Source organism: Panulirus ornatus, chromosome 66, assembly GCF_036320965.1.
Source record: "Panulirus ornatus isolate Po-2019 chromosome 66, ASM3632096v1, whole genome shotgun sequence".
NCBI classification, from domain to species: domain Eukaryota; kingdom Metazoa; phylum Arthropoda; class Malacostraca; order Decapoda; family Palinuridae; genus Panulirus; species Panulirus ornatus.
The window spans coordinates 160,964-180,610 of NC_092289.1; the positions used below are offsets into that span (position 1 = coordinate 160,964).

The 19,647-nt window shown below is 45.2% G+C and overlaps 1 long non-coding RNA gene across 7 annotated transcripts; it reads right to left on the reverse strand.

Moving 5' to 3' along the window:
• Window positions 1-769: 769 nt before the first annotated feature.
• On the reverse strand, window positions 770-14,394 carry LOC139746954 (uncharacterized). Of its 7 annotated transcripts, none has more exons than XR_011712275.1 (5): window positions 14,244-14,394; window positions 10,304-10,458; window positions 6,557-6,718; window positions 1,665-1,877; window positions 770-1,461 (listed from the first exon to the last, which is right to left on the reverse strand). It is a non-coding gene; the product is annotated as an uncharacterized lncRNA (long non-coding RNA). The 7 variants fall into 7 exon arrangements; XR_011712278.1 differs by lacking the exon at window positions 14,244-14,394 and adding an exon at window positions 11,448-11,557; XR_011712277.1 differs by lacking the exon at window positions 6,557-6,718 and having other exon boundaries at window positions 14,244-14,392.
• Window positions 14,395-19,647: the final 5,253 nt, after the last annotated feature.

Here is a 19,647-nt window from a genome sequence, read left to right on the forward strand (position 1 = left end):
GGCAGACAGTATGAATTATGTGCATGTGTATATATGTATATGTCTGTGTATATATATGTAAACGTCGAGATGTATAGGTATGTATATTTGCGTGTGTGGACGTGTATGTATAAACATGTGTATGTGCGTGGGTTGGGCCATTCTTTCGTCTGATTCCTTGCGCTACCTCGCTAAAGCGGGAGACAGCGACAAAGCAAAAAAAATAAAGAAAAAGAATGTATACAATTATAGTGTCATTATCCTTCGTGGATAAAAAAAAAAAATCTTATTTCCAAACCATCAACTTCTACGATGATCGACTTGTGACATTCATCCTCATTCATTATCCTAACAATCAAAATGTACCTCGGACATTTCAGTTGGAGATGCTGTGATATCTATAAAGCTGAGGTAGGTGAAGGCTGCAACTGGTTAATGCAAACCACTGAACCAAGTGCTGCAGTAGTACGGTTAAGTATCTGAGCAGCAAGATATATTTTTAACTGAACACTGGTGATATCAATTCTGCAAATAGGTTACAATTATGCCACACGATTTCCCCGTTATAATACGATATTTGCATGAACATCCCTGCCTGTCCTTCTCGTAAGCAGGATAATGATACACTCCATCATTCGTCAGCGGTAAAGTTGGCCGATACTGAAATTATTAACTTCTCTCTCTTCACTGACGACTCTTCTTTCGTATCATACTGATGCGTTGTTGTGTGTTGTGGGAGGTTCGACATTCAGTACATCATGAAAACAATATACATAATCAAACACAATCAACCATTCAAATGCTTTATTGCAATCGTTATCAAAAGTTAATCGTTCCCTACAGCTGGAAAGACAAGACAGAATATATTGATGACATGAACAACCCTCATAAACGTGAATAAATCATAAACATACATATATTTTCCTCTACATACCGTAGAAGTATACATTGTCTTATGCTTATTATTGACATGTATTAAGCAATAATAAACCAATCAATTTATAAAGACAAATGAAACCCAATTTTTAGGTACAGTTTAATACACCGACCAGCCTACAGAGTTCCCCAAAGGCGTGGACGTGGTTCAGTAGTTGATGGCTAGTCATCTTAGTCTCCTGGTTGCCAGGTGTACACACCATTTTTGCCCAAACATGTTCAATGATAATTTGGTCTGTTCATTGCTGGCTTGTCCAGGAGCTACAGGGTGTCTTGTTCCTAAGTACCAGCATTGAACGGCACGAGCAGTGTGGACGGGGCACCTATCGTTAATAGAAATGACAGGCCCGGCATTGATAGGTAAACTCCTCGCCCGCAGAGACGGTAGAAACGTTCCTCCAGCACTTACTGCAACAGTCGTTGCAGTAAAGCAACCTCCAATGTGGAAAACGTCACCCACTCCATGTAATGTCACTCTCCTCTACATGAAACAGGTAAAGTGATATGAACGGGCCTCCTCGCTCATGCTGGCTCGGTCATATGTGCCTGCGAAACATTACGATTTTAACGCTTATTGTAGTGATTCGGCAAGATTTATATCAATAGTGGTTTATAAACAGTATATCATTAACTTTTGGTTACCCACATGAATTTCTCGTTACTATAACTATGCCGTTCTAAGTCTTTGAAGAACAACAAGTTCTCAACGTCATATCGGTTACAGTTCCTCCTCCAGCAGTGAACCTTACCATGAGAGTTGGATATACACATCTCCTCCGTGAACACTGCTTCAGACCAGATTCTGTTTCACTCAGAATGTGCTGTTCCCTCAGGCGTTCATTCCTCGCGGGAGTTCTGTGGTGTGTTCCTTTGTCGTGCAAAATTCACCTGCGGCTCAACGGAAAATGTCTCATGCCCATCACGTTCGCTGGAGGGGGTTGCCTCTGCCGTTCATGTTCTCTCTACCAACAATAAAACACAACCATGTTCACAAAGAATGGACACAGTTCCCTGAATTGAAAATCTAATTTCAATTATCATGTTTAGATAATAAGCCTAATTTCATAACATACAATCTACGTAATACCTTTAATATGAAAATGAGGTTACAATAATGACAAATATTTTCAAATATACTTCCTACTTCATTGTTATCAAAACTTACGCATACCCATATATAGTTACCCGCGAACAGACACTACGGATTTGGCTGATAATAAACTCCGATGCAGGTGTTTCATTCTCAATACATCATTCACCATTGCTGCCATGTTCTACTCCTTTTCACACACTCTTATAACTTACATTAAGTCGTTAAGGTTACCGCTCTCCAACCTTCTTCTATTCCACTTCATGGTGTTGGAGGACAAGACAACTTCATGTGCGATGCCCAGTATGGAGAACACATTATCAAGGAGAGTGATCATGCGACCTCTGAGCACCAACCTCTCATCTCTCAGATTCACCCTAGCCTACCTCGCCGCGGTCCAGTAGACGAGCTACCGTTCCCCGGCCAGCCGACCCAACCTACCTCACCATAACTCAGTACAGAAGCCACCACTCACCTGCCATTTCTGGGCTACCTCACCGCGACCCAGTGTAGTAACCACCGCTTCGCGGCTGACCGAACCTAAACCTACCTCACAATGATCCAGTTTGGTAGCCACCACTGACCCGCCTATTCTAGCCTACCTCACCTTAACCCAGTGCTATACCTCCCCGCCCACCCGACCGTAGCCTATGAAAATCTTACCTAACCTCCCAAGAAGCAGATAATTATAATGGAAATGTGCCATTATAATTGTGGTCTGCTGGTGTTAGAACGGATGAAATGACCACGTATAGGGGAGGTTAGGCAGTGGGGCGAACTCTTACCACAATTTCTAATTTCTTTCGCTGGCAACACGAAACTTCAAAAGGACCCGGTGGTCTGCTACTGTTTGTATTTTGCATATCCAAAACAAAGAACGTCATTCGGATGAGCTAAACTATCATTTTACCAAAACCATGTTAACTGTAGTAACGTCTATGGCGGGTTACACGTTCCAGGATGAACAATCATCAGCTGTCACCTGAGTGAATAGCAATATACTTCGAAGTCTCTGTCTACCGAGTTAAGCGTTCTCTACATTTTCTAGCAGTTGTAATTACATTAAGTACACCCAACTATAGTTCACCACTCACTCTACATTGGTTACAACTATAAATCTACAAATGTTACTCTTACCTGACTAGAAATAAGACCTTTGTTTATGCAGAAATCAGTCAACTCCGAGCCGGGAGCACGAAGCCAGCTGGCAGCTACCGACTGGAGACCAGTCACCTGTGGTCACATATCCTCACCTTTCCACCACCACAAGACTTGTGTCAGCAAATTGAGTTTTACCCTGTGTCTCAGTGACCAGATTCTTACCTCTTCTCTAGTACCCTGAAGCCTCCTCGACGACTACACTTCCCGGAATCCTTAACGCGATACTGTCACTCAACACAACAACCCAGGAAATGAACATATGAACCAGAAACATAGTAATCTTCGGTTTCGGAATGAACGCGCTCGTCCGCCATCTCGAAGCAGAAGCGGGGAGTCATTGTATGGCAAGGCGTTGTCTTAATCCAGTGAAATGACTTGCATGGCCTTTATCGTTTTGGAACATTCGTTTTTGACTATATACTTACTAATATTCCATGTACTTGTGCTACATGCTTATGTTACTAAAAGTTTATGCACGAAAATTACTTCTGTTGCATAATAAAGTATATATTTTGAACGTGAGTCCGTCCAAGTCAGAATCAAGATAACAATTCGGATTCAAACATCGTCCACGTTTATAATGTTTTCCAACTCTTCTGACGTCAGTCAATTTCTAAATATTGTTTTACTTTTTTTTCTTTTTACGGCAAACCACGACTGAGACAAAATGTGATCTTAAGAATACATTTTGTCCTTGACGTTGGAAATACACATTTTATCGCGATTATAGATAGAACATCTCCGAGGACGGCCGTAACCAGGACTACCAACCTATATCACCATTACCACACTCACCATAGAAAATGCAATTTCGCTAATGGTTTTCAATGACCCCATATGTATTCACAGTACTTCCCTAACGTGTAACAATAAGTGGACACAGAATCAACAGAAGTGTCAACAGACCAGACTAAAACATGAGCAATATGCTCGTCCTGCTTTTAATGTGGTATTTCCCAAAACAACCTTCGTCGACGGGAATTTCCAAGACACGTATGGGAACTGTCGTGACCGATCTATTTTTTCTACGGTGTCCGAGGCAGCAGGGCCATATGAATGCCCTAATCACGGGATCTTGTTAACGAGTATATATATACGTACGTCTTGACGTACGACAGTGCACTACGACGGCTTGTTCTCTGTTAAACAAGAACGAATGTAGCATCAGAGCCGCTTTTTCCAATAATGTCTCGCCAGCTGGCATACGTCAGCACCTCACAGCCTGGCGCGCGTTGGTACGTTTCCTGCTGACACAGGACGTCAGCGCACTCCAAGACTGACGATGAAGCCCGACATGCCGGCGATTCACTCCCTGATAGCAGGGTGTCAGCCACCACCATGCGACGATGCTTTACTCCCAGCAGTGGCTCTCTCTCCTTGGGAGACTACAGCAACTCGCTCCCTAACACACAACCTCCCGGCTAATACCTTAAGCTCATATCACTCCCTAAAAGCTAAATATAATCGCCAGTCATGGACCAGAAATATATGATTCCCAAAGTGAAGCTTATTTTCACCTGTGGAGCTCGATAGAGCTGTAAAGTATCGTTTGGCATTGTTCATCATAAATCAGCGCAAGGCTTTACTTTGATTACCTGTGGTGCCCTCAACAACAAAATAAAATCGTCAGGCGAAGCCAGAGTAAAGTCACCAACGTGCAGCTTTTCTTTGATGACCCATGTAGCACGCACAAGTGTAAGCCAGAGGAAAATTCTTAAAGTAAAACTTTAATTCGACGACCAACATATGTGTCTCACAAAACCTATATAAAACCGTCAACCGTTAGCCTAAATAAAAGACTGAATGTAAAGCTTTACTTTGACGACCCATAAACCATGCAAGTGGAAAATAATCGTCTGGCATTAGCTAGAACAAATGTCCTAAAGGGACGCTTTAGTTTGGCGTCGTTGGTTCATTCCTCGACAATCTACTTCGACTAATACGTTTATACATACATTGCGGCTTCCTGCCTTTCACACTACAAATGTGAAAAGAAAACGTTACTCACTCTCGACAGGCGTCGTTGGCTAAGTCTCTGATACATGTTGGTAGCTTACTTCACCATACATTACTACGACGAACTCAAAAAGAAAAATCTGCCCTCTCCAACAGTCATCGATGGCTTCGTCTCTAAGACATGTGGCGGTAGCTCACTTCATGGCAAACAAATTCGATTTTCTCTTTGAGACACAACGGTGGCTTCCTACCTGACACACTTAAAACACTGCTCACTCTCTGACAGACGTCGGTGGCTCCGTGTCTGATACACGTCGGTAGCTCACTCCAAGATATGCTACATTGCCTAACTCCCTAACGATGGCTTCTTGCCTGACAGACTTCAGACGCAAGAAACAGTGATTATTCCCTATAAGAAAACAATGGTGGCTTCGACTGTAACATACTTCGGTAGTTCACACCATGACACAATACATGATTAACTCCCTGATACACAAGGCTGGCTTCCTACCTGACATTACAGCGGCGACAAAAAACCGCTGCGCACTTCCTAACACACTACCGTGGCAAAGAAATGCTGCTCACACTGACAGATTCTCTGGATTTGTCTCTACCACACATCGGCACCTCACTCTAGGACACGCTGTTCCCACTAACTTCCTGGCACACAAGGGCGGCTTCGTGTTTGACGGCGAAGAAACGCTACTCACTCCCTAACAGATGTCAGTGGGTTCGTTTCGACCACACGTCGTGAGCTTATGCCCCAATGTGCGATAGTTTACCATGGTGGCTGTTCTCTGGCACACGATAGGTTCTCCCCAACCCTGACAAACAACAACGCTCGACTCGTCAAAACATCAAAGCCGCTCACTTTCAAACGACCGTCTCATCAGCTGACGTGCGTTTGCACCTCATATTCAGGCGCACTGGCATGCCCCTTTCTGTTAAATGGTGCCAGATCACTCCACGACAGACGAAGACGACCGACATCCCAGCAATTCATTCCCCGACACACAAGTGTCTTACTACCACGCGTCGGGTTTACTCCCTTCCCTCTGGGAAGCTAATGCAACACTCCCTGACACAAGACTATAGCCTCCCAGCTAATATCATGAGAGCATAGCGCTCTCTGAGGAACCAACGCTCTCTATTCTGACACAAGTCAGATGGAGTGTCCCAGTCTGAAACATACCGTCCTGTCAACCACTTATTAATATCAGTGGTTCACGCCTTGACTCGACGAAGGTCTACCCCCCGTATCAAACAAACGTGGTGGTGGTACCCTCCCTGACTCGACGGAAGTTTACCCCTCTATCAAACCTACATGTGGAGGAGGTACTCTCCTTGACTCTTCAAAGTTTTACCTCCTATCAAGCATACGTGGAAGAGGTACCCTCCTTGACGCGACAAAGGTTTACCCCTTATCAAACTTACACGTGAAGGAGGTACCACCCTCCTTGACGCAGGACACTTGACGAGTGCTCTCATGGCGGCTTCCTCCCTCCCTCTTGCGACGTCAGTAGGCGACCGAGGGTGACGTGGTCTTCGACGGTGGACGGATAATCATGGTATCTAACTCGTTGTTTGACTAGAATTCTGTAAATGAAAGGTGTTTCAATTTCTGTTTCAATTTGAATATATTAAGGTCTATTTTTCTATCAACATAAGTAAATTACGAAATTTTGTATATAACACCTACCAGTGTTTATGTGTGGGTAATAATGTATTTGAAGTCATGGGTTCATTATACCTCATTAAACTTATGCTTAAGATTTATTGCAATTGCGAGGACAAAAAACTTTAGGGTAAAAAAAGATGCAATTGTTAGATTTCACCTACAAGCACAAGTAGCTTCAAAAGCTGGTCTCTTATTGTTTGTATACTACAAATTCAAACCGTAAGTAGTCGTTCCGATGATGAGCTAAACTAGTGATTAACACAAACGACCATATAACTGTAATAACCTTTATGGCGGGTCAGACGTTGAATGAACAATTAAAAGCTGTTGCCCGAACGAATAGTTTCTGACTAATGACTTCATTCTACATTTTCTTGCTGTGGGAGCTACAGAGTTGTCCACACCTCCATGTTCACCTATTGTTGACCAGTCATTCACCACTGGTCACAGCCAATGATCTCCCATTACACATTGACTTGACTACAAACAAGACCTATGTTTATGGAGCAATCAACTCCAAGCGGAGAACACGAAGCCGGCAGACTACGTTTGTTGTGTTTTACGGCAATGAGGAAGGTCATTAGGCCTGCACCCCTACTTAATGTGATTGAAATCATCATCCCTAAATACCTTACGTCCTGATGTACGACAGTGCAATACGACGGGCCTCCCTCCCCAACGCACGTCGTAGCCTTACGTCATGATGTACGACAATGTACTACCACGGGCCTGGTCTCCGACGCACGTTTAAGGTATTCGCTCCCCGATAAGCAAAAAGGACTCGCTCCCTGATAAGCAAGAACGACTCGCTCCCCGATAAGCAAGAACGACTCGCTCCCTGATAAGCATGAACGACTCACTCCCTGATAAGCAAGAACGACTAGCTCCCTGATAAGTAAGAACAACTCGCTCCCTGATAAGCAAGAACGACTCGCTCCCCGATAAGCAAGAACGACTCGCTCCCTGATAAGCATGAACGACTCACTCCCTGATAAGCAAGAACGACTAGCTCCCTGATAAGTAAGAACAACTCGCTCCCTGATAAGCAAGAACAACTCGCTTCCTGATAAGCAAAAACGACTCGCTCCCTGATAAGCAAGAAAAACTCGCTCCCTGATAAGCAAGAACGACTTGCCTCCTAATAAGCAGGAACTACTAGCTCCCTGATCAGCAAGAACGACTCGCTCCCTGATAAGCAAGAACAACTCGCTCCCTGATAAGCAAGAACAACTCGCTCCCTGATAAGAAAGAGCGACTTGCCTCCTATTAAGCAGGAACGACTCGCTCCCTGATAAGCAGGAACGACTCACTCCCTCATAAGCAAGAACGATTCGCTCCCTGATAAGCAAGAACAACTCGCTCCCTGATAAGCAAGAACTACTCGCCTCCTATTAAGAAGGAACGACTCACTCCCTAATAAGCAAAAACACATCGCTCCCTGATAAGCAAGAATATCTCGCTCCCTGATAAGCAAGACCGACTCACTCCCTGATACACAAGAACAACTCGCTCCCTGATAAGCAAAAACGACTTGCCTCCTAATAAGCAGGACCGACTCGCTCCCTGATAAGCAAGAACGACTCGCTCCCTGATAAGCAAGAACGACTCGCTCCTTGATAAGTAAGAACGGCTCACTCCCTGATAAGCAAGATTAGATCGCTCCCTGATAAGCAAGAATGACTCGCTCTCCGATAAGCAAGAACGACTCGCTCCCTGATAAGCAGGAACGACTCATTCCCTGTTATGCAAGAACAATTCCCTCCGTGATAAGAACGACTCTCTCCCTAATAATCAAAAACGGCTCTCCCTGATGAGCAGGAACGACTCGCTCCCTGATAAGCAAGAACGATTCGCTACCTGATAAGCAAGATGGACTCGCTCCCTCATAAGCAAGACCGGCTCGCTCCCTGATAAGCAAAAACGGCTCCCTCCCTGATAAGCAAAAACGATTCGCTCACTGACGAGCATGAACGACTCGCTCCCTGATAAGCAAGAACGAATCGCTCCCTGATAAGCAAAAACGATCCCTACCTGATAAGCAAGAACGACTCGCTCCCTGATAAGCAAAAACGGCTTCCTCACTGATAAGCAAAAACGACTCTGATGAGCAGGAACGACTTACTCCCTAATAAGCAGGAAGGACTCGTTCTCTGATAAGCAAGAACGGTTCACTCACTGATAAGCAAAAATGACTGGATCCCTGATAAGCAAGACCAACTGAATCCCTGATAAGGAAGAACGGCTCGCTTCCTGATAAGCAAGAACGACTTGCCCCCTAATAAGCAGGAAAGACTCGCTCCCTGATAAGCATGAACGACTCATTCCCTGATATGCAAGAACGATTCCCTCCCTGATAAGAACGACTTTCTCCCTGATAAGCAAAACGGCTCGTTCCCTGATAAGCTAGACCAACTCGCTCCCTGATAAGCAAGAGCGACTCACTCCCTGATAACCAAAAACGGCTCCCTCCTTGATAAGCAAGACCAACTCGCTCCCTGATAAGCAAGAACAACTCTCTGATAAGCAAGACCGATTCGCTCCTTGATAAGGCCGATTTACTCGCTGGTAAGCATAACCGACTCGCTCCCTGATAAGCAAGAACAAATCGCGCCCTGAGAAGCAAGAATATCTCGCTCCCTGATAAGCAAGACCGACTCACTCCCTGATATGCAAGAACGACTTGCCCCCTAAGCAGGATGGACTTGCTCCGTGATAAGCAAGAATGATTCACTCCCTGATAAGCAAAAATGACTTGCTCCCTAATAAGCAAGACCAACTGACTCTTTGATAAGCAAGAACGACGTAGTCCCTGATGAGCAAGAACCTCTCTCTCCCTGATAAGCAATAGCGGTTCGCTCCCTGATAAGCAACAACGGCTCCCTCCCTGCCAAGCCAGAACCATTCGCTCCCCGATAACCAAGAAAGGCTCACTCCCCGATAAGCAAGTTCGGCTCGCTCCCTGATAAGCAAGAACGGCTCGCTCCCTGATAAGCAAGATCGACTCGTTCCTTGATAAGCAAGAACGACCCGCTGCCTGATAAGCAAGGCCGACTCGCTCCCTGATAAGCAAGAACGGCTCGCCCCATGATAAGCACGAATGACCCGCTCTCTACCGCATCAAAGTCGCTCTTTCCAATGATGTCTCACCAGCTGACATACGTCAGCACCTGAGAGCCTGGCGCATGTTGGGACGTCTCCTCCTGACACAGGACATCAACGCACTCCAAGACTGACGACGACACCTGACACATGCCCACGCTATCCCCTCATTGACAGCTGTGTGTCAGCCACCGCCACACGCTCGGTGCTGTACTCCCTGACTCCCTACAGTGGTCCTCTCCTCTCCCTGGGAGTATACGGTAACTGGCTCCCTCTCACACAACCTCCCTCAAGAATACACTCCCTGATAACCAACGCCCCGCCCCACCCCACCCCGCTTCCTGAAACAAGTGGGTAGCTCACTCCTCGACCCATCCAAGGCTTACCCCTCTCGTCAAACTTACCCCCTGAAGTATGAAGGAGTCGCTCCTCCTTCCTCCTGACGGAGTGCTGTCTTATTGGCTGACTGTCTCTTGTGAAGCCAGCTGACAACGGAGGCTGACTGGTCTGTGGGCAGTTAGTTACTACTTACTCCCAACTCCGGAGTTTCACTGGAACTCTGCAAATGACCATCGTGCTAGTTTCCTACATCAATAGAAATATCTTATATAGGCATATTTATCTGTAATGTTATATTTAGTTAAATTAACCTATTTTGTAATTAACATTCACCAGCGTTTCTGTGTTGGAGTAAGAGATTTTAAGTCATGGGTGTATTACACCTCCTCACTTTACTATTTTTGAGAATTATTCTTAAAATTAGCAGCATATTACAAGATAAAATTATTCAGTAACAATTTTAGTCTATCCATTTCTGCTAATCTATCCTTCCGTTTTCTTCCACTAGCACAAGGAGCATCAAAAGCGAACCACTGGTCTGTTACTGTTTGTATATTGCAAACTCAAAACAAAATCAGCCATTTCGATGGTGAGCTAGACTGGTAATTTACCCAAACAACTATGTAATTGTAATAACCTGTATGGCTGGTCACATGCTCCAGGACGACCAATCACAAGCTGTCACTTGAACGAATGATATATACTAAATTCTCTGCCTAGTGACGTCATACATTTTCTATGTTCGGCCTGGGGTAACTACAATAAGAAACGTCATCTCTTCCCAAGACACCTAAATGAATACAGTTCATCAATCATTTAACAACTGGTTACAACCATTACAAATATGACTCGTAAACCTGGCTACAAGTGCAACCTTTTGTTTATAGAAATATCAAGCATCTCCTAGCCGAGAACACGAAGCTAGCTGGGAGCTACGAAGCCTGGCAGACAGCTAGCTAGGAGCTATCTAGCTAGGTAGCTCCTAGCTAGCTGAGAGCTCCATAGCTTGGCTGACAGCTAGCAAAGAGCTACCTAGCTGGTTGACAGCGACATAGCTTGGCTAAAAGCTAGGTAGGAGCTACCTAGCTGGCTGACAGATATATAGCTTGGCTGACAGCTACCTACTAACCGTCTGAAAGCTAAATATCAGGTTGACAGTCGCCAGTGTCCACTCATGCTAACCTTCTAACCCTCACTGGTCTCACTTACCTGAGTGGCTCAGTGACAAGCGCCGTACCTCTGTAGTTTCCTGGGTGACGGCTCCACCATGTGTCTTGTCGGACCGCACAACCGTAACTTTCTACCATAACGGAACAAATAAAGACGCAGGAGCCAACAACGTAGTCACTAGTCACGGTTCCGAACATCGACATGAACATAAGTGTTGTCTCAATCCGGCAAAACGACTTGCATGCGTTTATGTAACGTTATTTTTGCACTACATACTACCCAATGAGGCCATCTATTCATGCCAAATGAGTATGTTATTAACAATTAACCGTAGGAAGATGATTTTGTGCATAGAAGGGCTAAAATTGAATAATGCTGAACCTAAGTCAGCCCAAGTCACAGCCAACATAACAATCCGGACTCAAACATCGTCCACCTTTCAGACTAATTCGAACCATTTCGACGCCAAGTCAACTTTTAAATACTGTTTTACTCGTATATTTCTCAATCGGAAACCAAGACACAAGACAAAATTTCGATCAGTGTAACATATTCCATCAATGACATTGCAATTACAACGACCAATTTCGTCGTAACTGACCATTAAATACATCAAATCTTAACTTGTTCATAGTCAGACACCACCATAGGAAATGGAATCATGTGGGGGGGGGGGGGGGCGGTAAACCAATGGGTTCTTACAATACTTCCAAATGTGTTATGATATGTAAAAATTGGATGAACATAATGGTAATAAGATACTAGATGATGACACGTGGAGCCAGCAAGAGCTGAATGAAATTGTCTAACGTCACCCAAATAATAAAGTTAGAAAAGTGAAGCTTTACCATGATACCTCTAGGGGAGCCAGCAAAAGCTTAATGGAATTGTCAGGCATGTTCCAAGTAACGTTCCCAAAGTGAAGCTTTGATTTAGTGATCTGTAAAGCCCAAAGAAAATGAATAAGATCGTCTGGCCTCGGCGAAAATCAAATTCCCAAATTCAAACTTTACTTTCATGATTCGTGGAGAAAATGAAAGCTAAATATAATCGCCAGTCATCGACCAAAAATATATAATTCCCAAAGTGAAGCTTATTCTGATGACCTGTGGAGCTCGATAGAGCTGCAAAATATCGTTTGTCATTGGTCAGAATAAACTCAGAGTAAAGCTTTACTTTGATTAAGTGTGGTGCCCTCAACAGCTAAATAAAATCGTCTGGCGAAGCCAGAGTACAGTTGCCAACGTGCAACTTTACTTTGATGACCCATGTAGCACGCACAAGTGTAAGCCAGAGGAAAGTTTCTAAGTAAACCCTTAATTTGACAACCCACATATGTGCCCACAAAATCTATATAAAACAGTCTAGCGTTAGCCTGAACAAAAGTCTGAATGTAAAGCTTTACTTTGACGACCCATGAGCCATGCAAGTTGAAAATAATCGTCTGGCATTAGCTAGAACAAATGTCCTAAAAGGACGCTTTAGTTTGTTGTCGTCGGTTCATTTCTCGACATTCTACTTCGACTAATTCGTTTATAAACACATTGCGGCTTTCTACCTTACACACTTCAAAGGTGAAAAGAAAGCGTTACTCACTTTCGACAGGCGTCGGTGGCTCAGTCTCTGATACATTTCGGTAACTTGCTTCACTACATATCACTTCGACAAACTCAAAAAGAAAACTCTGCTCACTCTCCAACAGTCATCGATGGCTTCGTCTCTAACACACGTGTCGGTAGCTCACTTCATGGCAAACAAATTCGATTATCTCTGAGACACAACATTGGCTTCCTATCTGACACCCTAAAAACACTGCTCACTCCCTGACAGACGTCGGTGGCTTCGTGTCTGATACACGTCGGTAGCTCACTCCAAGATACACTACATTGCCTAACTCCGTAACGATGGTTACCTGCCCCACACACTTCAGAGGCAAAAAATGGTGATTATACCCTAAATGAACGTCGGTGGCTTCGTCTGTAACATGCATCGGTAGTTCACACCATGACACAATACATGACAAACTCCCTGATACACAAGGCTGGCTTCCTGTCTGACACTACTAAATTGGCGACAAAAATCCGCTGCTCACTTCCTAACACACTGTCTTTAGCACACGTCGGCACCTCACTCTAGGACACACTATTCCCACTAACTCCCTGGCACACGAGGCCGGCTTCCTGTCTGACGGCGAAGAAACGCTACTTTCTCCCTAATAGACATTAGTGGCATCGCTTCGACTACACGTTGTGGGCTTATGCCCCGATGTGCGATAGCTTACTATGGCGACTGTTCTCGGGCACACGAGAGGTTCTACCCAACCCTGATAAAATACGGCAGGTCACCGCAAGACAGACGAAGGCGCCTGACACATCCCAGCCATTCATTCCCTGACACACAACAGTGTCTTACTCACTGCCACGCGTTGGGTTTACTCCCTTCTCCCTCCCTGAGATGCTACGGCAACTCTCTTCCTGACGAGAACCTATAGCCTCCCGGCTAATGCCCTGAGAGCATAGCGCTCCGTGAAGAACCAACGCTCAATACTCTGACACAAGACGGAAAGAGGGTCCCAGTCTGCCACATACCGTCATGCGAATCACTTTCTTATGTCGGTGGTTCACGCCTCGACTCCACGAAGGTTTATCCCCAACCCCCGAAGAAACACATGTGGAGGAAGTACCCTCCTTGACTCAACGAAGGTTTGCCCCCTTCCCCTATCAAACATGGAGGTACCCTCCTTGACGCGACAAAGGCTTATGCCCCTCATCAAACTTACACGTGAAGGAGGTACCCTCCTTGACTCGACAAAGGTTTATCCCCTATCAAACTTACACGTGAAGGCGTTACCACCCTCCTTGACGCAAGACACTTGAGTGCTCTCATGACGGCTTCCTCCCTACCTCTTCTGACGTCAGCAGGCGACTGAGGGTGACGTGGTCCTCGACAGTGGACGGAAGGTCATGATATTCAACCCGTTGTTTGACTGGAATTGTGTAGATGAACGTTGTTTAATTTCTATTTCAATTTAAATACAGTGAGGCATATTTTTCTATTAGCATACGTCAAGTTAGATTTAATGTGATTGAAATCATCCCTAAATACCTATTCTAATAAAAAAATAGAAAACATAGAAAAACTAGAAAAGGTAGAATTCTGCTATGATGGATATAAATTATCATTCAAAAATAATGGAAAGAAAAGATTTTGTGGGTATTGAGCCACCGTGGCGGAAAACACCCTCCGTCAGAGCAGCAGCCACAGTTGCAGTTTATCCAAGAGTGCGAGGAGATAAGACAGACTAGAGATAGTCCTCCGCCACGTTATGCACATAGATGATCTAATTCATTCGGAAGTCCACCGGCTCAACCTCATGGCGCAGCTGCCTCGGATGATCACCTCCTCCCCTCAAGGCCGACCGCCTAATGAGTGAACATATCCACCCACCATGCGACTAGCCCAAGTAGGAGGAGCCTCACACCGAAGCCAACCCCTCCACAGAGAACAACCCACGAACCACCTTACGTCATCTTCATTAATAATTTCTCTGAGGATGACCATCAATTTGTCAATAGTGCTCGAGTTGTCCCAGAGTATATTGACAATGTTAAAACATGTTTTTCTTGTAATACTCTATCAAGTATATCCGGCGATGACAAGGATAAATCAATTGCCGAGATATTGCCAGTCTGGTCATCTACACGAACTCCACTACCATCGTTCGGAAGAGTGAAGTTAGTACTGATGATAATATCAAGCATTTGCTCCCCTCTGGCGTCTGCCCGGATACTTCCCAACTGATACTGATGAGCATTGAAGTCTCCTAAAAGTATTTTACGTGAGATAATCAACAAACAGATTGAACTCATTATCAAGTGCATTGGAACCGGAGTATTACATCAAAAAGGTGGTCAGGTATGCGATATTAGATTTTACTCTACGTGCGACAGCGTCTAGAGTAGAATTTAGTCACTAGTGTGTGAGGTATACTTTGGTGCAAATAGCTAGCAACTTCACGATTCTCGTCTCTTCTGTACGAGTGATAGTTATCTAAAACGGAACAGTCTTCGACTGTGCCATATAGAAGGGTCTCTTGTAAACAGATCTCGGCTGGCCCATACAGTGCAAGCAACATTTGTCGTGCTTGCTTATGCCTATGTCCTCTACAATTCCTCTGAATGATATTGAATGTACTGGTTTAAGAGTTATTTAACCGACCAGCTTTCTTAGCGCGTTTATGTCGTGCCTTGGAAGAGTCCCCTTGGGGAATATGAACGGTCCCTGGATGTGCATTGTCTCACATCCATCAATTCTATGTTCAACGAAAAGGACCTGTAAACCGCAGGCCTCCTTGTTGGAGGTATCGAAACAATGAAGTGCGACGTAATTTTTTCAAGTTTAATTAAGTGTAAAGATACATTAGTTTTGTTCTCTTTCTTTTCTATAGGTCAGACAGAGGATGTGGTATTGGCATAAGATTTGTTATGGGCTGTGGTGGGAAGATTAGGTGTAGGTGTAGGGATAGATGGAGCTGGGTGTTTGGAACTGACGGTCGGCGTGTCATAAGGAGGCTGTGTCGAGATTGTTCGCATAACCGGCTTACATTTCAAAGGTGACGCGTAGGATTCATTCGGTTTAGGGATCTTATGAGACTCCTTCACCCTCCTCCTAGCTTCGCTATATGAGATCTTATTTTGTGTCTTGACTGCACAGACTTGCTTCTCTAACTGGAACCGGGGACTGGCCCGGTCCGAGTTTGGGTGGCTGCCATCGGAGTCAACACGCAACATCCTATTACCCGTACAAACCTCAGCAGTAAGACCCTCCGCAGCACACTTCCCTCCCCAACTTAGCAGAAAGAGTGCAAGACTTTCAGGAGTGGCCTAATTTCTGGCATTTAAAACAACGTAAGGGATTCGGAATGTAGGGATGAAGTTTACATCGCGTTTAACAAACAGAGATATTGTCCGGTAGCCGAGCTTTTCCGAAGGTTAGCTTAAACAGGGGAGTTCTACTCCGTTCGCCATTGACAAATATGGTGATGAGCCTGGCAGTGATAACGTCCTCGTTTGCTAGTTCCTTGGCAATGTCGTCCTCAGACATATCCATGTCATCAGTGCAGTAGATGACTCCCTTGCAGAAATTCATGGAAATGGGTATCGAGACCACAACTTCATGAATATGGTACTTCAACTTAAATAGTTCCGCCACCTGTTTCATCGACTTGACATTTATCAGGAAATCGCCACTAACCAGTTTCCTTTCAGTTTCAAGAGGCCCAGACCAGCCATCAAAGACCTTTCTGATTAGGAAGGAACTGAGGGAAGCAAGAGTCGTTGCTCCGGTCACATGGGCCAAAACAAAATCAGCGCTGCTACTTTTTATGGACAATCCGTCACCAATACCCCGTGCATTGAAGGAGGATGCTTGTACTTACACTTACATGGCTTAATCTTTAACTATGCTCATGCACGGCCCGTGAAATGCATGGCTTATCCTGTGACCGACACGCATGCACCCCACCCCAAGGTGCATGCATGCTTTGTCTCTCTTGGTCTGGCCAACACCAGTTTGACTTGCTACTACCACCAAGAGTCATAATAATCATTTGGGCGGCTGCTGCTGCACCGGTGTAAGACGCTCGAGGCTGGATGACGCCGCCGAACCTCTCACAGCATACATGCACCCGCAACAACAGCAACCACCACCAGTCAGGCTTGACTGACTGCCTACTTCGACTGAAGCAGACGCGAGTGTTAGCTGCGAAAGCGAAAAACTCAATGACACGCTCCTATGTGTGGTATCTTTCGGGTAATGGTTTCTCTGCATTATCCCATGGAACATACTCACCAATGTATGCATGCCATCGGATTTTTGCTGCCTGCTTCGACTGAAGCAGAGATGCGTGTTAGCTGAGAGAGCGAAAAACTCAAACAACGACACGCGCCTATGTGTGGTCATCTTTCTGGTTTTGCTGTCTCTCTATCATCCCTTGGAACATACACACCAATGTATGCATGCCATCGGATTCTTTTTTGTTGCCTTCCTTTTTAGCTCATTGAGGAGGAGGAGGTTGCACTGAAGGAGGCTGCTGCGGCATTGGGGCAGATCACTAATACTATGATTCGCACGCGCAAGGCCAAGCGACATGATGTATGTGCTTGCCGAGACGCCGAGGTAGAAACTCAGGTCCCCCCGTACTTTTTCACAAGCCTTCTTAAGCAAACGACCGACCGACCTCACCTTAACTCAAACAAATCAGCCATGCTTCTTTCTCTTTCTGTCCGTCAATTTCTATGCCTCCATGGTAACAGAATTCAACTTTACATTGCTTTTGCACACACGTGCCAAGCATTTACAACGCCCCAGGATTGCGATATTACCATTGGAGAACAATAGACATTTCATTTGCTGCTCGCTCAGAAGACTCATTTTTGTTACGGTCGTCGCCCAAGAGAGAGGCATTTGCTCTTGGCGCGCCGAAGAACTCAGAAGCCGTGGGTAGATATAGGAAAAAAAAGAGGAATCCCCTCTTTGGGGTCTCCTTTGGAGAAGACTAAGAACTATTCCCATGACATCCAAAAATGTGCTGCATTGAAGGCGACGGGGGAAGGCCGCGCTCACACCAGGAAGAGCCTTACAAGACATTACTCCACGGTGAGGTGTCGTCTCCCCCGTGCCGCAGCATGTGCCGTGACGGTTCCATATGGTGAAGAGTGTCTTCGAAAAGACCAAGGATATCATCTAGCGGTCTTTTTAACTTGCCCCGTGTTTCAACAGCTATTGCTATTCACTCTCTTGCACCACTCTGATTTATCCTGTGACCGACCCACATGCACCACCCCTAAGTGCGTGGTTTGTCTTTGGGTCTGGCCAACACCAACATCAGTAGGTTTCAAGACCGTAATCATCATCATCATAGAATCAATGCATGGTTTAACCTCTGACCGACCCACATGCAACGCCCCTAAGTGCATGGTTTGTCTCTGGGTCTGGCCAACATCAACAACAGTAGGTTTCAAGACCGTAATCATCATAGAATCAATGCATGGCTTATCCTCTGACCGACCCACATCCGCCGCCACGAAGTGCATGGTTTGTCTTTGGGTCTGGCCTACACCAACAACTGCTTGGGGTAGAACACTAAGACCTACGGAGCGCACGCGCAAGGTCAAGCGACATGACATGATGCATGCAGTTGCCGAGGCAGAAACTTGAGTCCCCCCTTAACGTCTCATCATCATAACAACTGGCTGGGGCGGGTGCCACCACAACATCCCGCCCCTTCTTAAAACAAGGAGAAAATCCCATCTTGTGGAATTCTCAGGAAATGTGCTGCATTGAAGGCGACGGGGGAAGGCAGGCAGCACTCACAATAGGAAAAAGCCATAAACGGTGAGGCGTCGTCTCCCCCGTGCCGCAGCGAGTGCCCTGACGGTTCCATATGGAGAGGAATGTCTTTCGAAAAGACAGACCAAGGATATCATTAGACAGCGTCTAATGGCATTGAAGAAGGATACTACTGCTACTGCTTTGTATTATTGCTGCGGCGGCGGCATTGGGGTCGAACACTAATACCACGATTCGCACGCGCACGGCCAAGCGACATGATGCATGTACTTGCCGAGGCGGCGAAGTAGAAACTTAGGTCTCCCAGTACCGTCGTCACACAAACCAACAACAGGTACCTTCTTTTAAGCAAGCGACCTCAAACATAAAGGCCATGCTTTTTCTCATTTTCTCTTTCTCTGTCCATCAACTCCCCACAGTTGTACTAGTAACATTATATATATATATATATATATATATATATATATATATATATATATATATATATATATATATATATTTTTTTTTTTTTTTTTTTTTTTGCTTTGTCGCTGTCTCCCGCGTTTGCGAGGTAGCGCAAGGAAACAGACGAAAGAAATGGCCTAACCCACCCCCATACACATGCCTTGATTCAATCCACTGACAGCACGTCAACCCCGGTATACCACATCGATCCAATTCACTCTATTCCTTGCCCTCCTTTCACCCTCCTGCATGTTCAGGCCCCGATCACACAAAATCTTTTTCACTCCATCTTTCCACCTCCAATTTGGTCTCCCTCTTCTCCTCGTTCCCTCCACCTCCGACACCTATATCCTCTTGGTCAATCTTTCCTCACTCATTCTCTCCATGTGACCAAACCATTTCAAAACACCCTCTTCTGCTCTCTCAACCACGCTCTTTTTATTTC